Source organism: Numida meleagris, chromosome 6 (genome assembly GCF_002078875.1).
Source record: "Numida meleagris isolate 19003 breed g44 Domestic line chromosome 6, NumMel1.0, whole genome shotgun sequence".
Taxonomy (NCBI): Eukaryota; Metazoa; Chordata; class Aves; order Galliformes; family Numididae; genus Numida; species Numida meleagris.
Genome location: NC_034414.1, coordinates 31,665,328 through 31,685,744, shown reverse-complemented (window position 1 = coordinate 31,685,744; position 20,417 = coordinate 31,665,328). Strand labels below are relative to the sequence as shown.

General features: G+C 37.1%; 1 long non-coding RNA gene across 1 annotated transcript in view; it reads left to right on the top strand.

Annotated features, from left to right (window-relative positions):
- The window catches only part of LOC110402163, a 29,331-nt gene extending 9,612 nt beyond the window's left edge, over positions 1-19,719 (top strand). The window contains exons 2-3 of the long non-coding RNA XR_002440948.1: positions 12,996-13,089; positions 16,433-19,719. This is a non-coding gene — a long non-coding RNA (uncharacterized LOC110402163). The remainder of the gene's footprint in view (positions 1-12,995; positions 13,090-16,432) is intronic.

Below are 20,417 nucleotides of genomic sequence, written 5' to 3'. Positions count from 1 at the left end.
GAATTGTATAAATTCTTGCTGATATTTAATTCAGTCCTGTCGTAGACCAAGGTCATTATAATAGTAATAAAAGTGACTTACAATCTTTTTTCATAGACACAGATATCATGTAGCCTCAAGCAACATTATGTATAATAATTAAACAGATACTAACCAAAATTGCAGGTTCAGCTGGACAAACCATTAGTGCAATATATGAATATTTTTTCTGACATTAGAAGATGTCATGTACATATTTTTTTAATTATGGGATCAAGATGTGCATACAAATTTCTAAATGAAGATTTTTTTATTTCTGACTTATCTGGAATAGTTGTGTCTTTTTTTTTTTACTCAAATGATAGGGATTTCTTTGAGCTTCCCATGATTTGGTTTTAATCAGTTAATAATAAATCTTCCCATAGCTCAGCTTTCATTCAGTTTCTTGCAATGGCCTTTTTTTTATTGTTGGATTTAGAATTTTACTTGTAGCCCACTCCTGGAAAAATGCACGCTGCAGTGTGTTCATCCTCTGGGAGACAGATGACTTAAAATAATTGACAAACTATCTTTGCTGGGTTATCCTCATTTAATGTACATTCACTGCTGTGTTCTTGCAGAGAGGGTGGATGATTCTGAAACAAAGTACTTGAAAAATTGCTTGGATTTTTCATATGACACCCAAGAACAATATGACTTCCAATAGTCAGTAATGCAGTAAGAATTCTGTAGCTTTTTTTCTGTAAGAAATATCAATCACTTGTGATTGAAAAATGAATCTGTGAAGTTAACCTATACTGTCAAATTTGATTTATTCAGAGGTAAACAACATTCCAAGAGGATTTAGTGAGCCTATGTTTGGCAAAGGGGTATGTTCAGGTTGTGGCACTACATAGATTGAATGTCCAAACATTTAAAAACTCTTTTATCATTGGCCTGAATACAAAAACGACAGCCTTCATTTAGTGACCTTAGAATGTCCCTGCTATTTGTTATGGACTTTCTGTATTTAGTTTAGCCTTCAATCATGCTGGGGTTAAATGACAAGTTGTTATTTTTTTGGGTTTTTTTTTTTTTAGATTAATATTGAGCCATTAAACTATAAACATATTGAGCAAGAGCTCAAGCCAGTGTAAATCAGCTAACTTCATTGTATCCAATAGAGCTTTGCTGAATTACATCAGCTGAAGAGCTATCCTGTTATTTGGAGCAGTTCTGTATCTTGCTTTCCTACAGAGCTTCTGGCTGGAATGTTTGATCTGTAAATCACAATATTGTCACTATATTTCTTATCCTAAGCTTTGCCTGCTCCTTCAAACATATCTTTATTCTTACTTACAGCTGTTCTCCCTTTCTACTTCCTTCACTTCTAAATATTTAGAAACCAAATGAAAACCCAAATATATTTATGAGCAGCAGAATTTTGAAATGGTAAGTCTAACTGTACTAAGTGTGGACCACACTGGGGGGAAAATAAAAGTAAAAAAATGAAAATCAACACCTGAGGTCAATTTCCCCACTGTTTTTACACTTGCAATTACCATAGGTGTGCACACAAATGGGGTGACTGAATGCAAAAAACATTGAGATAGGTGCCTGTCTAAAACAAGCAAATGGTAATTACATGCAGAAATGTTAGGGAGCAATTGTGCACAGACCTTTAGCCCCTCTTTCAACTGAATTTAGCCTTTGAACAGCTTGCCTTCTTTTGCAGGGCATGGTACTCCCTTATGATGTAACTTTTTGTCTTGAGCAATATGAGTGGACATAAGGATTCTATATTCTTTCATCGTTTATCTTTATTTACTGTCATGAGAAAAGTAGCAAAATACTGTTATACAGATATCTTTTCCCAAATCTCTACCACAAGGTACTTCGGAGTTCAGTATTTCCAAGCTTCTAGATATTCTTTCCAAGTAACTAGACTTGTCTTGATCTCACCCAACAAATTACACTCAAATTATGTTAAAAAAAAAAACAAACACATATGCCTGGTCTGCCACTCAGGAATTATACCACTTGCATGGCTTTGGCCTTATAGTTCAGAAAGTTGTGAAATTGGGTGTTTCCATTAGACAGGGCAATAGCTTGTGGTTGTCACTCTAAAAGCTATTTAAAACAATTGCATCTAAAAATGAAATTGCCTTTGAAACAACAGATAGGAAATGTACAGTCACCACAATTCCTTATTTGTAAGTCATTAATATCAGCCTATAAAGAAGAAGAGCAAATTAAATTGATGTATTACCTTCTATTTTTTCTGTATTTGTACACTTACATTACAGTACTATGAATGATACATATTTATGCTAAATTTAATTTTAACATATTTATAAGCCTGTCTTAATACATAAAACCTATTTCCCTCTTCGAGGATGCTGTTGCAAATTTGTTTCATTGTATGCTTAGCTTTATAACAAAACACAGACTTAACTCCTTTCTCAACACTGTATGTGTTGAATCTCCAATAAAAATCTGTAAGTCTAAAAGCAAATACCTATCACAACAAAGCTAACAACTTTCATGTGTGTAAAACTGTTCATGGTTAAAATGCACTAAAACTAGTACTGTTTTAAAAAAAAAAAAATTCACTGACTTCAAGGAAACTTAGTAGTTGTACCTATAGCAGAGTTGTAAGGCAGAAAAAAATAATACACAACTTTGTATATGTTTCTGTGTGCTTAAAAGAGAGAAGGAAATATCTGGGTCCTTATCCTTGCACGTTTAGAACAAAGAAAATATTTCTTAGTTTTTATGTGAGTGGACCTGATCCTGCATAGCCATGTGAAGAGGTGGGAGGGCTGGTGGGTGGTCCCACAGGAAAGCCTCATTCTGAGCTTTAACCCAGAGCAGAAGCAGCTACCAGACATCTTTGAGCTGCCTGCCCAGTTTCCTGAGACCTCTACAATACATCACAACAAAACACTTACTAGAGTTTCTGTACCAGAGCAGAGCTTATTTTTGTTTAATCATATGGGTTCTTAAAAGGCTGATAGCTGCTCTGCCCAGTGCCGAATGCTTTTGGCTAGAACTTGTCACATGTGGCTTTCCTGTCCAGTGAGGCAGTGTGCAGGTTCCTCCAGAGGCTAAAGCTCCTTCTTAAGCACATGCTTAGTTTGTAACATAATCCTGTATGATGTGCAGTTTTCATGTTCTCTTGTGAAAAATGTTGCTTTTTTTTTTCCAAATTTTGTTTATTGGGGTGACAGAACAATATGCATACTATTAATTGCTCAGAGTCTTCTTTATTGTTATTTTAAAAATATCATGTCTCAGTGTGCTATTTATAAGACCTGTAGAGTTGGTTACAGAGAGGCATTGCAAGAAATGGATCCCTGAATAATATGTGGCTTGTGATCTGTGATGCTATTGCTGTTCCTATCTGAGCCTTTCATATGGAAAAACAAGAATGAACAAGAGAAACTCAGTGTCACCTGAGCAAGGTTTTGTACTGCACTATTTCTTTTAAAGTGAATGGATACTATACTAATTTATTCTGCCACTAGGTCCCTTTGCTCATTCCCTCCTGTAAAATTATTTACAGAAATTCAGTTTTCGTGCCATTTTCTTCATTAGCTTCAGCCTAGGTGGCAGAGTTGAGCTATGAAAGCTTGAACTGTTTGGGTATGGCACATGCTCCAATAACATGTTAAAGTCCAGTAAAGCTTTGTTCCTGGGAGCTCTAAGGGAACTTGGAAGCCCACAGTAAGATACTTTCCCCTTGTAACTTCCAGTCTCTGTCAGCCAGTGTTTTCTAACATACAGTTTCTTCATGTTCTGTATGCAGTTCTGGATATTCATCTCTTGTTCTCCAAAGTATAGCTTTGGATTTTGTTATGTTGACATTTTGTGCAGAGGCATAGAGTGTACTATACTGTCTTGTTTAACTGTAGCTTTTCTGAATTTTATCTATTGCTTTCCTGATCTGTCTTATGTGCCAATTTTATTAGTTGTGATTGTTTGTTTGCTGCTGGATGACTGATGTGAACTTAAAATAGTGCTGAGCCCAATACCAGTTTCACATAATAGCAGCACCCTGACTTGATGGTCATTCTTCACTGAAGACTGCCTATGGGACCTGTTGGCTCACTTAACTGCATATTGTAACCAAATGCCGTGGCAATAACTTGTGATGGCAATAACATACCCTGTCCAAAACCAAGATTACCCATTAAAGCTGATTTTGATTACTCTGTGCATGTTAGTGGTATAATATTTGTTCTTAATGTTTATAACAACTGTGAAAATCTCTAATTTTTTTCTTTTGGTAAAAAGCTTTTCTTGCCTTTGTGTCCTCTGCTAATTGCTTCAGAAACTAGTTGCTCATTTCCACAGAACTTCAAAGACAATATGTATGTCAGATCTCCCATGGACTGCTTGTATGATGTAGTTTACCTTATCAAGTAAAAACTGTATTTGAGATCCTAAGCGAAGGAGAAAGCTGAAAATTCACACATTAGAAAACACCAGAAAACTTCTGTGGGAGAGATTCATGTATAGAGGACTCAGTGCTGGAACACACTGTAGATGAGATCTGCCTTTTTTTGATGGCAGAGTCAACTGGATGAAACAAGTTCACCTGCTCAGTAGATAATAGTTGTTGTCATTGGCTTTTTTACCACTATTCAAAAAAAATACAAAAAGACATTCCGTAGATCTTATACAGTTATACTTTTCCAATTTGATGTGAAAGGTACTGTGAAACAGCTGTCTGTGCTAGGTCATGGCCTAGCTCTTTTACCATTCATAAATAAGACGAAATTGGATAACCCTTTGACAGTCAAAAGGAAGGCTGCAAATGCTTGTTGCAGGTAAGAGTTTCACCGTGACTATAGAGTAAGAGAGTTACTTACCATTCCCAATACAGTGGGATGGGCTTTCCAGGCAGTTTTGTCTTTTGTACTAAAATAACTGGCCCTCAGACCTTGTAGACCTCCTTCCTCTTGTTCGTTATTGTATGTCTGCACCCATTCTTCTTCAGAGAGAAGAACTAGCCTTGTTATTTTCTACCCTGAGCAACAGCATTGTAGTCTGGTCTGATGTGCTTTCTCTAACAATCATCCTTCCTGCAGTTACCTGTTAACTTTAAAGGCATTTTTGAGTAGAAGTTTTCTTAAGTAGTATTGTTCTACTGAAATTATTGTAATAGACAATGCTTCTGGATCATTCCACAATGCAGTAGGATGACAGGGTAAGGAATGAATGGTGAATACAAAGTATGTGTTCAGCGTGCTGTGGGAACAAAGGATTGTTGTCTGAATTTGAAATAAGTCATTTATTGCTCTCAGTAATTTCAAAGGGAATACCCTAAAGTGAGGTTGAAATAGATGTTGATATGGAAATGTGGGGTTCTGTGGAAGAATCTTTTTCAAAACAGCCTAGGAAGCACAGACGGTTTGCCCACGCTTGGCCCACATTTGACAGACTTGGCAGATATCTTTGGCGTAGATACAGGAGTCTCCATAGACAAAGGGAGCATCTTGTGTATATCAAATATAACCACATTCAGCAAATATGGTTTGTGTATCCTGTTTTTGAAGTTGCAAATTCTTCTATAGTGTAGAATAAGCCTGAGAGCTATAAAGGTAGACTTAGAAATATTAAGAAAAGATTTAAAACTTCAGAATAGACAGAAGAGTTTGCTTCCCATAGTGATGATTTCACCTTAGATGGCAGCTAAAGACCTCAAATGTTGTCTCCCTCCCTCTTCTCAAAAGAAGAGGGGAGAAAATGTGGTGAAAAGATAAGGACAAGGAAACTGCATGCCAATTACCATCGCAGACAAAACAGACTCAATCTAGGGAGATAATCTAAGTTTATCGTCCATTATTATGCCATTTATTGCCATCCTTCCCTCAATGATCCTGCTTGGGCTCCATTGCAGACTCTTCTCCACAGGCTGCAGGTCCAGCTTGGGGCCTGCTGCTGCATATGTATATATTTAATTTATTTTGATAGATTTCAAAGTATTTTCAACATTGGTTCTCCACTTTTCAGCCTTACCTTACTTTCTGATAACTTACTATCACATAATATCTAAGTGGAATAAAGTGCTAAGAATTGTGGTGCTAGGTCATATTAAACCAAAGTGTTAAATTTATTTTCACTCAAAACAGCCTAAAGATACTTGGTGTTCAGATTCCCTTCAGCTCATCAGAACTATCTGTCTAGCCCAATTCCTTCTCCCATAGTTTAATCTTTTCTGCTTTTTTTTTTTGTAAGGAGGGAGAGGTGTGATAATTCTTAACTGATGAATGAAGACACAGCTGACTAAAAGAGAGAAAGTTGAAACTTCTGCGTAACTTTAGAATAGTGCTGTTTCTTAGCTTCTGACTGAATCTCCAAAATCCTGTAAGAGTCACAAATGAAAGTGCAGTGTTTCAGTAAAAGAAAGAAAGATAAGATCGGACCAACAGTCTAGTAATCCTCAATGCAGTTACTGTATAGTTTTAAAAGTCTTATTGAGAGATTTCCTATGATAGTATAGATCTCTTAATTTATAGTTAACTTTACTGCATAATGAGTTCAGTGTTTTCAGCCCAGTTCCTCATGGACAATGATCTACATCACAAAGCCACCACACATAATTCACCTAAATTGGCAGTATTTTCTCAGAAGAGTTTTTGCTTAGAACTGACCTGTAGCTGAAGAGGAGCTGAATTGCTTCCAGTTCCCCCACATGGCTTTTTTTTTTTTTTGAATGAGCAGTGTGCCGTGATTGCACTGAGGTCAGTGACAGGGCAGAGCATAGTGCAGTGGTTCCTTGCTTGTGGTTCCCTGCCCATGAGTGTGAGGCTGTGAGTACTGCCTTCCCCCACAGGCCTTGGCATCCTCTGAATTAACAAATAAAGTATATTTTTCCTGTTACCATGCTTAACCATAAATTTTCATTCTAGGCATTTTGGCTGTAGTGGGACAAGAATGGTGGGCTTTAAAGATGATTGTGTTGTAGGTGCTTTATAGTGAACAGACTCAATTGATTGATAAGTTCTTGGTTTTGTCCTCCACTGCACAGTTTGCACCCTGTTCATAGGAGTGCATAGACTGTCATAACCTGCCAAATACTGACTCACTGGCATTTTATAGACTCTAATAGATAGTCTTAGTCTCCCTCCTTCATACTTTGTTGATCTCACATTGCACAGACTGTAAATGTGACTTCAGTCTCTTGTCCCTTCCATGTGCCTGCTGCAGGAGATGCTGCTTAACAGGAGAGAACGAAGGCTGCTGTTGTGCCCAAGGGCTGTGTTTCTTAGGAATGCCTCAAGTTGGAGCAGTGTTAGAAGTCGTCATCCCCATGCATTCATACATACTAGCCCTTCTGCAGCTGCATGGCTGGACGAGGTGCACCTCTTATCTCCCCAAGTGAATGGAGTGTATAATTACGCCTACTTGTAACACTGGGTTTCATGTTGGGTAAGGCTGGATGGCATGTTAGTAAGTTAAAAAGCTTGCTTCTGTGCTGTGGAAAACCATAGTTACGTAACTTCTTAAACGTCATTACTATAGAGTAATGAATAAAATTGATGTGAAGGATACCCTGAGGTTTCAGGAGGAGATTACACTGAGTCTCATGAGTGCGAAGTGGAGAGTCTACTGCTGAGGGACAGGCTGTAGATCCACAGCATCAAATACAGGCTTCAGGGCATGCCTGATAAAGCTCTGCTTAATACAATTCTGCTTGTTTCACCTGAGGTCATAGTGAAATACACGTGAAGCCCCCGAACCTGCAGATGGGGCTGGAATTGTAACACGTCAGAGACTCCATGAGGAGAGCTCACCCCATTGTGCTGCTTTGGGGACCTCTTCCAAATGTTAACACATCTATCAAAGAAGTCATGCTTTGATTTAAATGTTGTCCTCTTCAGAGCATCTTGGTAAGGAACTAGAGGAGACATGAAGAATTTAAGTGTTTTCAACTGAAAAAGCTTCAGGATAGAATACTGGTAGTGAATATAGAGAAAAACAAACATAAGAAATCAGAACCATCACAGATAACCTACAGAGTAATAAATGCATAACACAGATACCACAGTGGCTAGATAATGATTTTTTTTATTCCTTTTTTTTTTGTGTTAATACTGTGGAACAGAATCTGGCTTTTAGAGATGTTGTCTTTAGCTTATCTTCTATTAAAAAAGAACAACAGAATAATGTATTGTTTGGGAACTATGTATGTTTCAGCTTTCAAAATCCAACACTTACTGTACTGGAATCAGTAGTAAATGTCTTATTAGCTTTTAAAGGACCACAACTCCAGTTTCATTGAGCTCATGGTGTTAGGTTGTAGGCTTTGTTGCCTTTTCTTGCTGAAAATGTGAAATGGATCAAACATATGATTTGATCAAGGTAAAAAAGTTGTGCAGTTCTTGTATATGAAATAAACGTGCGTTGACATCTGACTTTCTCCACATGTAGACCACAGCATCACTCTATAGAATGTTTACAAAATACTCCTTGATCGATATTGTAACAATTACAGAAAATGCATGGTAAATATAGTAGGGAAAGAGGCAACCAGATCATAAATTGAATGATTTTGTTTGCTTGAATAGTCCCTGAGCAAATTGTAGTCCATGAGGAAAAAAATCCATAATTTCAAGCCAGTTTGCACAATTCTCAGCCCCAGGAGTGGAAAAGATTAAGGAACAGGAAGATTCCCTATGTTGATAGTAGAGAAGACTCACTTGTTTTTCTTTTGCTTACAGTCATTAGCTTGGAACTGCAGACTGTATTATTCAATTATTCTGTATCTGTTGTAAATTATCTTGAAACTCCATGTTTCAAAGCACTATACAAACTAGATCTTGTGTTGCATGAGATAGGAGCTTATTATTGTACTTACCAAGCTTGTGTGGCAAGGCCACATGTGTGATACTCAGGAAAAAAATATAGAGATTTAGCCTGGCAATCTTTAGTGTGTGGTGTAGGGAATGCACCTACACCACATTCCTTATCATCTTGTGAAGAGACATGATGAGCTAAGGCATTCTGATTTTTGATAATAGTACTTTTTCTAAAATAAGTACTCAATAATCATCTATTTTCTAATGATGGTTTCCTCTCAAACTGATCTATACTTTTAAATCAAACCAGGGAATATCTTTTATAGTACGAGAAACAGGTTATTTCAGTTGTTGTATATTCTCCAAACACCTTCTATTTCCAAGTGTGTAGGAACAAATCTACCTATATCCTAACAGAAAGGGGAAATTTTGACTTGTATAATACTAAATTATTTCAGAACATTCCAGATTTTGTTGCTTTTGGAATGTATGTATATCCTCATTATTTTACAGTTTTTATGAAAACTGACTGAATATTGAATATATATTCATCTATCTGGACTTCTGCAAGGCCTTTGACATGGTCCCCCACCACATCCTTATGTCTAAATTGAAGAGATATGGATTTGAGGGGTGGCCTACTTGGTGGATAAGGAATTGGTTGGAAGACCATAGACAGAGTGTTGTGTTGAATGGCACTATGTCCAGATGGAGGTTGGTGACAAGTGGTGTCCCCCAGGAGGACCTTGGGACCGGTGCTCTTCAACATCTTCATCAATGACATGGATGACTGGCTTAAGTTCACCCTCAGCAAGTTTGCCAATGACACCAAGCTGGGTGGTGCGGTTGACACCTTAGAAGGAAAGGAAGCCATCCAGAGGGACCTCAACAAACTCAAAAGGTGGGCCCGTGTGAACCTAATGTGGTTCAACACAGCAAAGTGCAAGGTTTTGCACTTAGGTCGGAGTAACCCCCGATACCTATACAGGCTGGGAGAAGAACTCCTTGAGAGTAGCCTGCAGAGAAGGACCTGGGGGTCCTGGTGGATGGAAAACTGAACATGAGCCAGAAGTGTGCTCTTGCAGCTGAGAAGGCCAATACCATCCTGGGCTTCATCAGAAGAGGGGTGGCCAGCAGGGAGAGGGAGGTGATTGTCCCTCTCTACTCTGCCCTCATGAGGCCCCATCTGAAATGTTGTGTTCAGGTCTGGGGCCCCCAATACAGGAAAGATGTGGAGCTGTTGGAGAGGGTCCAGAGGAGGGCCATGAAGATGATCAGAGGCTGGAACATTGCCCCTGTGAAGACAGGCTGAGGGAGCTGGGCTTCTTCAGCCTGGAGAAGAGAAGGCTGCAAGAAGACCTCATTGCAGCATTCCAGTGTTTAAAAGGGGACTACAAACAGGAGGGGAATCAACTTTTTACTTGGGTAGATAGTGATGGGATGAGGGGGAATGGTTTTAAGCTCAAGGAGGGAAGGTTTAGGTTGGATATCAGGCGGAAGTTCTTCACAGAGAGAGTGGAGGAGGTGCTCGAACAGGCTGCCCAGAAAGGCTGTGGATGCCCCATCCCTGGAGGTGTTTGAGACCAGGTTGGATGGAGCCCTGGGCAACCTGGTCTAGTACCAGCTCTGGAGGATGGTGGTCCTGCCTGATGCAGGGGGGCTGGAACTTGATGATCCCTGGGTTCCCCTCCAACCCAAGCCATTCTGTGATTGAATGTGTCTTAAGCTTCTGAAATTGTTAAATTTGTTGTCCTAGGACCTCTAATTTGCAGTTTTGGGAAGACGGGAGAAAAAGCTAAACACTTTTACTTACAACACTTTACAAGTAATGTTACTATGGCGAGGCACTGGGTGGTGCGTTTCAGCTGTGGTAATGGTGATGTGAAAGAAAAGCCATGTTCTGGATAGCCACATGCAGCTGTCAGACTGTGAATTGAAGAGCATCTTGACCAGCTCATCTATATGAATTAGTGGATCATAACCAGGGATCTGTGTATGAAACAGTGGTGGCAACCTTGGAGTATTGCAAAGATTGTGTCAGGTGGGTCCCACGGATGTACACACAAGAATAGGAAGAACACCATATGCAATTTTGTCAGGACCTATTGAACCAATACGAAAATAAAGGGGTCAGTTTCCTGGATCGTTTTATTACTGGTGAAGAGACATGACATCACTGCTTCGAGCTGGGATCAAAATGGCAGACTATGGAGTAGTGATGTCACTTCCCCATTGAAGAAAAATTTCAAGATACAACCCTCAGAGGGTAATGTGATGTGTGCTGTCTTTTGAGATAGGAAAGAGGTGATCTTTCTGGATGTTCTGATGCCCAGACAAACCATCAGCTTTGACTGCTGCATTCCAATGCTGATTAAGCTGAAGGTTTGACCTTCTAGAGTCAGGCCAGAGAAGAAGAAAAGCTTTCTATTGCAAACATGATAACACCAGGCCCCGTACCAATTTAAAGACAGTGGAACACATCACCAGTCTTTGCTGGGCTGTCTGGATTTGGCACTTTATCTGTTTGGGTGGATGTGAGGTGGACTGCTGAGGCAACATTTTCCTAGCAAGGACGTTGTCATAGCAGCTGTGAAATCATGGGTCTCCTCAGCTGCTGCTGATTTTTATGAGCTTGATGTGCTAGCTCTTGCTCATCACTGGTGAAAATGCCCAGCTAATGGTGGTGACTATGTTGAAAAATCACAGAATCACAGAATTGTAGGTTGGAAGGGACTTCTAGAGATCAAGTCAAACCCCCTTGCAAAGCAGGCTCCCTACGGCTGGCTGCACAGGTAGGTGTCCAGGTGGGTTTTGAAGATCTCCAGAGAATGAGAATCCACAACCTCCTTAGCTATCCTTAACATCTACCAGTTGTGTTATTGTTTATTGTTACTGTCTCAAATAATCTTTGGGAACCTATGAACAGGGACAGAATAAAATTAATCCAGTTATCTTTTCCATTATATTGTCCCACTTTTCCTTTCCTTAAAAATATTATTAATGAAACCTAAAATAAGGCTCCATACTATTGGGGAAGTTTGCAAGAAATTTAAATATTAATTTGCTGGGTAGCAGAGACATATGCTTTGTCTGTCTATTTATGAGAATACGTGCCCCAAAATAGCTTAACAATATTTGCGAAGAGTTAATAGAAAACTTAAGCTCTTAGGTAAGGGGGAATATGTCTTTTTGTTATTTGTATTCATTAGTTCTGTATAGTTTCCATCATTCTACGGGAAGGCGATCAGTTAAGATTAGTGAACTATTAAGTACCAGTCTACAGAGGATAATATGGATTCCACTTTGAGAAATGATGATTCCCCTCATGATTCCTTTAAGACAGATACTTTAGATTATGGGCAATTCAGTACTCATTGTAAAGTCTATGGCATGGTTTGCATAGAATGCTGATAGGAAAGCCAACTGTATCACTCCGATGAAGCCAACCTACAAATCAGTTTCCCATAAATGAGAATTAATAGAACAAGCAATAATATCCTAATTTCTACATGACAGCTAGAGTAACACTTAAAAACTTTCTGCATTACCAGGTAAATACACCATTCATTTTCACAAATGGAATCTGTTTCAATTCACAGCTGTTGGATGATTATTTGACTTGGAGCAAAGGCAGCATAATTGGGTAACAGCTGAAATGTGCTTCATTGAAAAGGGTTGAAAGATCCATTGCTGGATTTCCAGGAGTGTGAATTACAATTCCAGTAATATCAGAAGCAAGTAATTCTATTCTTTAGAAGTGAGGACATAAAAGAAGTTTTAGGTTTTCTTATTTCGAGCTTTAATTGAGGCCTAGGTTGTAACTCATTTTCATCCCTGAATGGGTGGTAAAAACATACACAGTAGGTAATTCACACTACCTCAAAAACTGTTAGTGCCATAAGAAGACTAATCAGGGTAAGCTTCCAGTAGCAAATTATCAGCTACAAATTAAAACCTTGCCGCATGTCTGCTAAAAACATTTTTTTCCCCTACTAATATTTGTCTAGATTAGTAACTGTTGGATTACTACAGGATATGAGGAATGGGGAGTGATCTCAGCAATCCATCAAAACAATGTTTCAGAAGTGAATTGGGGGCCTGTTTTAAGCTCTTTTGCTTTACTGTCATACTTGTTAAATTTTTAAAAACTAGATTTTTTTTTAAGAAGAATATGTCAAGGTAGCTTTTTCTTGCAATTAGTGAGTTCATTTTATTTAATTTGTGATGCAGCTGTCCACGCTATGAACTGAGGCACAAAATACCTGGCAAAGCACCTACACTCCTGAGGATGTGTATTCATGAAGTGATGCATCCCAACCAACATGTAAGACTTTTTGCCTTTCTAAGTGCACACTAACCAAAAGACAGCAGTCTGCAGTGAGAATTCCGCAAAATTTTCAATCACTTTCTTTTTGCTTCTGTATGTAGCAGATATTCATTCCCTTTATGATAAATTTTTGGGTTAATTTGGCCCTTGAATCTTCATTTCCATTTTTCTATTGTTTGTCATAGCAGTCTGCTTTTACATCAGATTTGAAGTCAAAAGGAAATATAATTCCTCGATCCCATCACTATTGACATGAAGTTTAGAAGGAAAGGAAGTGATCCAAGTTCAGGATATCACGTACTGCTTAAGATCAAACTAATGACATTTAATATTATAGGTCTGTGTATCTTTTATGTAAGCATTCTATTTAAGGTTATTAAAGGGGGAACTGTTGGAATATTCTTTCTAAGTTAGTTTTACTGTTCTCTTTCTTAACCCATGAGTTGTTTGAAGGTGCAAGAAATATTTGCACAATGTGTTTGTGTTGGTAGAGGAGGATTTTTGATACCGAGAGCAGGGATTTTACAAATCACTGGAGACTTGTTCTCAGCTTAATTGCTCTGAGTAAGTCAATGTATGGTGTGTGCTTGTTTGTTATTGGTGTTTAAGTTAAAAGAACAATGATCCCTGAAAGAAAGGGTTATCTTGTACTCCTTGCAACCACCTTATTTGTGTATTGCTGTACACATAGTGTGAACATGCTAATTACAGTTAGAAAGTGTCCTGAATATCTTTCACAAATGCTCACTTCATCCTCTGGATCGTGTTTCATAGACCCAAATTCCACAAGGTGCTTAAGCCCATGCTTAAGTGTAAAAAGTCTTGTAATTGTTTTGCTTTAACTGGGGCCATGTGCTGTATTATACTGTAGGTAGTCATGATTAAACTTTTTAGTCTCTGGTGATAAAAGTAATGTGGCTTATTGGTGCAGGTAACTTCTTTTATCAGTGGTCTATATGATGCCAGTGCTAGTAGGTACAGCATCACTGTTAAAGATGGTGTTTTTCAACTGAAAGTAGCTTGTGTGGGGAGAGAAATTGCGACCTTTAGCTTTTGTACAAAGTCAAATCAGAAAATAATATACACTTTTTTTTACATTATTTATTTACAATTTTATGTATTGTGCATGGAGGATTTGTTTTGTATTCTGTATCTTCGTAGGCTTAATGTTGTTCCTGACTAGCAATATTACAAAAAATTGGAAGATAAGTTTATTCTCCTTCTGGTTCCTTCTTGTATGAAAGCAGATAGCACTGTATAATTCCCTGATGGTAAAGTTTCGATAGTGTTTAATCGAGTCAAAGTGAACCTGAGTTAAATTAAATGAGTTTAGGTCTCTGTACATTGCAATGTTCCTCTTAATTAAGCTTTGTATGTGTTAGGACTTTTCATCAAGCTAGCATACAGGTATGGGTAAATTCAGGTAGTACACAATGGGTTTATTTTTGAGGTTCCGGACTCTTCTTCAAATGTGTTAAGTTGCACATGAATGCTCATTAAGTCTACAAAGATAACTGTTTGACGTGTTACTCAATAGATAAAATATAAAACTATTCCTTAAAAAAATCAGTAAAATTGCTTGGAGAATCAACAAATTCATACATCAGCCCATTCTTTATGTACTAAAGTGCAATTTAGAGGACTGAACTAAAGCAAATGTCATACCTTTAATTTTGTAAAAAGTTATGTACTAGTCTATTATTCAAAATAATCACATAACTGAGAAATTCACTGAACAGCTACCTTTCTGCTCAGCGGGGTGCCATTTTATAGACTTTAAAATTCACTAAGTTCAAGCAGCTTTCGTTCTCAATAATACATGTGCTAAATATGTCACATTAAAAGTGCTTTTGGCATGTAAATGATCCGTTTTCACATAGAAATGCTTTTAAAAGAATCTGAGCTCACTTTTTTGGAAATTATAAGTGCATTGAATTTCATTGTCCTACAGAACCATGTAGAGTTGATCGAAGTGAACTACAATGACAAACCAACCCTTGTCAGCCCTTATATTTATGTATCATTTGAGCTGTCAGAAGTATATATAGTTGCATTTTCTTCTACATATTTTCTACTCAGTTAAAAAAAAATAAAATAAAATTTGGTGTTAGGAGGGGGAGGTGGATTTGCTTTTCTAGGCCTAAGTGCTCACAAACACTTCTGTGTATAAAAAGTTAACATTTCACTGAAAGACTTGCAGAACACTAAACTGATTTCCTAAGCTTGTTAATTTTTTTCTTAGAACTCAGCAGTACTTCTACCACTGCTTTAATGTTGAAAGATAAGGCAAATGTTTTACAGGTGATTTAGAATGCTTATCCTCCAAAGAATGAATTTTGAATTCTTATGCATAATATGAATAAAACTGAAAGCATAATCTGTCTCTCACTACTTCATTATACTGCTGCATACTGAACAAATTCTCCATACTCTGTATACTGCAGAGCAAGGTCCTTTCATGATAAATTGATTGTATCTACTTCCATTCCCTGTAACTCCATATAAGGGACCTTGATAATGTCAGACATATCCTGCTTTTAAAAATCTTTTGTTCTTTTTTATTAGAATAAGTAAAGCAACTTGAATGCTGTTTGGAAGTTATTACGTTATTATTCTGGTAACCTATAATACAGTACATGGCTCCAAGATTCCCACAGATACTTAAGTAAACAAACGGTCAAAAATGTTCAATTCTTGCTTTAAATGCAGAAACAAAACTTGTGAGATGACTCAAAAAAAAAAAAAAATTAAACCAGAAAGACTTGGTTTCAAGAAAGGAGAAGGAAAACAAAAAAGGAAGAAAACTTACTGGTTTGCAAAGTGCAAAATGAAAGGAAATATAGGGGTTTTTTTGACCCAGTGGAGTTGATATGTATTGGAAACCCCATACAGGCCTGTAGTACAGGCCACTATGTGTAGGCATTAATCCTATGCTAAAATCTATGCATAAGGAGAGGCGCAGGAATCCATTGCCTCTGTTTTTAAGATACAGCAATGAATAAGTAAGTCATTAATTGCGTCTCTGAGCTGGATATAGGATTCCATTTAACTCTTTTTCCAAAAGGGATAAGTGGATTGATTTTTACATTACAGATACATATGTATATGAAATATACATATGTATATTTCTGTATAATTCAGAATGTAAGTAGACAAATCAGATAAAAAAAATAGGAGATTGATGTGATATACAGTAAAAGCAAAGGCTGAGTTTCTGTACTTAGTGCATGTTTGATTAACATCTTAAATAAGTGTTTTGGGTGTTTATAATAAAATGTAATCATCTTTTTAGCATTTTGTTTTCTACATAACACAAGAATTTAAATATTCTTCTCTCTAGTGCTCTCAGACAACAGAAAATGGAGACCTGAGGAACTGAGACTGTTAACGAGATAATGAGCTGTTTATCAGTAGGCATCCACTCAGGGAAGTCTGCTTCTGGAGAAACACTTGGCAAAGGCATCCTGGAATTATCCATTTTACTATGCAGATGTGTTTCTAGATGTCAGTGAATACTTCAAGCATTCAGGACTCTCAGATTAGCTATTGCATATTTTTCTTACAGGGTGTCAGATTGCTAGATTTCTGTATTTCTTATAACTATTCAATAATGAGGAAAATTATTGCATTGAAGTGTCAAATACTTGTTCTACCATCTTCCATTCTTGTGTAATTATTTCAGCATCAACTATGACACTATGACTTTGTCTTCCAGATACAAAGACTCAATAAGAAGTGTAAAGCAAATTAACCTGGCTAATCCTGGTTTTCCATCCAAAAGAGGCTTAACCAATGTTTCTTTCAGATCTGGATCTGAACTGATGAATTCAACATAGGCCCATCTCTTATAAAATAGTTGATCTTCTAATTAAATAAATGCTTTTCAGCTTTCATTTAAGAAAATATCTGTTCAAAAATGACCTCTGACTTTGTCTAAACATGTTTGTAGAACAAAGACCTCTTAAAATATCATGGAATGGAAAGTCATTTCTTCAAAAATGCCACCTTTATTTTTAAAGTATTTATAAATTCCAGTTATCAGAAGATATAATTGAGTATTGATATTTCTTATAGTTCTTATCTGTGTTCTCCGATGTCCTATGGAAATGCCATGCAGAAAAAAACCAGAGAAATAAGTCTATAGAAAATGAATTATCTTCTTAGAAACTAATCTTAAAGCTGATAGACTTCAGTAAAGAATTTGAACTCTTCTGTCTTTTTTCTAATCATTTGGAATATTTTATCACAAATCCTGATGCATTTTTAATTTCATGGTGTACGCAAGCCATAAAAAGATGAATTGTAGCTTTAAGTAAATTCTGTCAAACATTTTATAAGGGTTTGTTAATCCAGCTCAGACTTGCTGCCAATAGGAAGCACTTTATTGAAGACAGAATTCATGTGAAGTTAAGACTAACTTTGTGTTTAGCATTCAAAGCCATTTATGGGAATTTTTGAATTATTGACATTTTTAAACTTTTAGATGTTGTGGATACAACAATGAAAGCACTGACTTACTTTTCAACTTTCTGAGGTACATTTTAATAAAAAAGAAAGTGAAAACATTGCCTAACTTTGAACATAAAAGAAATCTCAGTCTCATTAAGTCTACAGTAATGCTTTCCTTAACTTCAAAGGAAACCATGATTTCATCCAACATATCTAACAGTTCCATAAAACACAATGAAAATCACTTTACAATATTGGCAGACAGACTATGCATTTTGTAGGCATCTCAGTGAAAAAAGGCACAAATGTTCTGACTTATTTACTAATGCATGAAAGCTAAAAATTAAAATAGTGGAAGAAGAGACTGTGTTATAACTCTCTGGGTGTATTAAGTGTGCACTACTTTCATTTAAAATGAGACTTAAAATCTACTCTGTGAAATTACTTTTTATTTTAATACAATTCCGTTATTTTGAGCACTCCTCTCTTTACTGGCTATGCTGTACAGGCCGTGATTTCCCCTAAAGGAAGGAAAATGTTTAAGGTGTATGGGTGAAAGATGCACACCAGCAAAAAGCATCCTGCTAATCTCAAAGCTGGAAACATAGAAGTACAGATATTCTGCAAGAGCAATAAATAGAGTCACCTAAGGTTAAGTGAGTTAATGTGTATTCTGTTAGATGCTTTCCCATGGTAATGATAAAGTAAGTCTAAAGCCACACCTTGAAAGCAAGCTGCAGGAAAATGGAATAAACTGGGCAGATACGTTTTAGTAAAATTTAATCTTGGTAAGTCTACAACAATCTTCAAGTACTCTAAAATGTAACTGGAAATGGAAGAAAGGATATAGGACCAATAATTTCAAAGCTAAAGACGAAGCTTATCAAATTTTCTCTTATATAAGAAAAAGTGAAGAAAACTCACAAGAAAGCTAATATTTTCCATCGCTGGCTCGATGGTATCACACTTTGTTCATTGTAAAGAATAGATTTCTAATAATAGAGGAATAGTTTGAGAGGTTTAATTGAATTCCTAGTGTTGCTGACCTTCTGGCACAAAATTTTTGAGCTCTACTCAAGTATCTGAATATCTTAATTGTGTATATAAACAACTTCCTCTTCATACAAAAAGGTTCTCAAACCTCTGATGAATTATAGTAATCTTTATCTGATAATATTTTCTGCTTTGAAAATGACTAGGTCCTTGGATATAACTCTATTTCAGTTGAGTCCTTATATTTGTAATTATTTCCAATTGTTTTCCTTCTTGCAAAGAGATCTTAACACATCTACATTTCTACTGTAATACCGGAAGAGTCATCTGCTTAGGAAAGGCTTTTTTATTCTCTGCTCATAGTGTTATGTCCAATAACAGGTTCTTAGTAAGAGGGGTTTGGAATGATGATATGATGTCTCATCCTGCAGAATCTTACCAAGACTTTTTTTTTTTTTAAGTGTTGTGATCAGAGATTCTGTGACCATGCCTTTGTCAGCTGAGTGCTAACCAATGTGTTTTTGCTGCATTCTCACTAGCATGTTCAAACATACTTTCCTCATTGTGCCTCATCATTTATGTACAGCCTATATTTCCATGCCTAATCTCTCTATCTAGATCTAGTTAATTTGTAACTGGGAGTAATTCTCAGAAATTGGTTCTCGGTTGTTATCACAGCCTGAGACAGTCTGTCTGCTTACATGAGCACTGCTAGTCCATTTCAGCAGAGAGCCAAACAGACCATTGTTGAATTACTTCGAGTGGTTTGAATTAACATGCTTCTCTTCACATGGGAGAGGATAAGAAGCACTGAGATTCAGTTCTCACATCATCACAGATTGCAAAAGTTGAGAGCGCAGTCCACGTTCTTCCTTCTGTTGTGCTGCTTCTCCCTCACTCATCTCAACCTGTACTATTCCTTACTGTTTGCTCAGGTAATTCCCAGGGAGCATTTCTAGGACAGATTGAACATCACTGCAATTAAATGCGTAGATATAGCTCTTTTAAGGCTTTTTGATACTGTGAAGTAAGAGTACTATACATATGTGCGTGTGTGTGTATATGTGTAAGCACTCTATTTCTATCCTAGTGGTATTAAAAACAATAAGTCTCCAAAAATAGAGCATAAGGAGGCCTTCATAAAACAGACCTCAAAATTAAAGATGAATTCCATTTTTCACTTGATAAAAGTTTTAAAGTATATCATTTAAAGTCATAGAGCCTACCTTTTTGGATGAAGTGTTTTTCTAATCTTTACAATAATGTGCTCAAGGATACTGTTGATACTTCTATAGGTTGTGCTATGCTATGGAAAGAGTGTAATGTGTACCTGTGACGTGCAGAAATTTTTGGAATTGTTTAAATATATTAATACTCATCTTTGGTCTGGAGGCTTGACAGCTAAGAACTGCAGTGGGGAAAGCCTGCATCTCTGTAATATTGGCATTTTGCATAACTTGGGATGCCAATTCCTTGGGTCCTGCTTTTGTACTGATTGGCCATGGTTATCCCAGTCTCTGACTGGCATCCAGGAATGCTGCCACACTACAACAACTGCTAGTAAAAGTTGGGTAGCATCTGACTATAATGACTTGGGATGACTGTAGTGTTTCCCATTCCCACGACATTTCTGCTTCCACTGTAAAAGACAGCCCATCAGCTCACACCATGGTTGTAGCACTGAAGTTCAAATACTTTTATGTCAAAGTACGTTAGTCTTGATTAGGACTACTTTCCAGTTCTGGGGTTTAAGCAACTGTGCATGCTCAATGTAGGGTTGAAAGCGTGTAGTCATCTGTGAGGAAGATCTGACAGAGAAGTGGGAAAACTCACACACGTCCCAGAGCAAAAAATTTTCACTTCTGAATCAAGACGTATTTGTG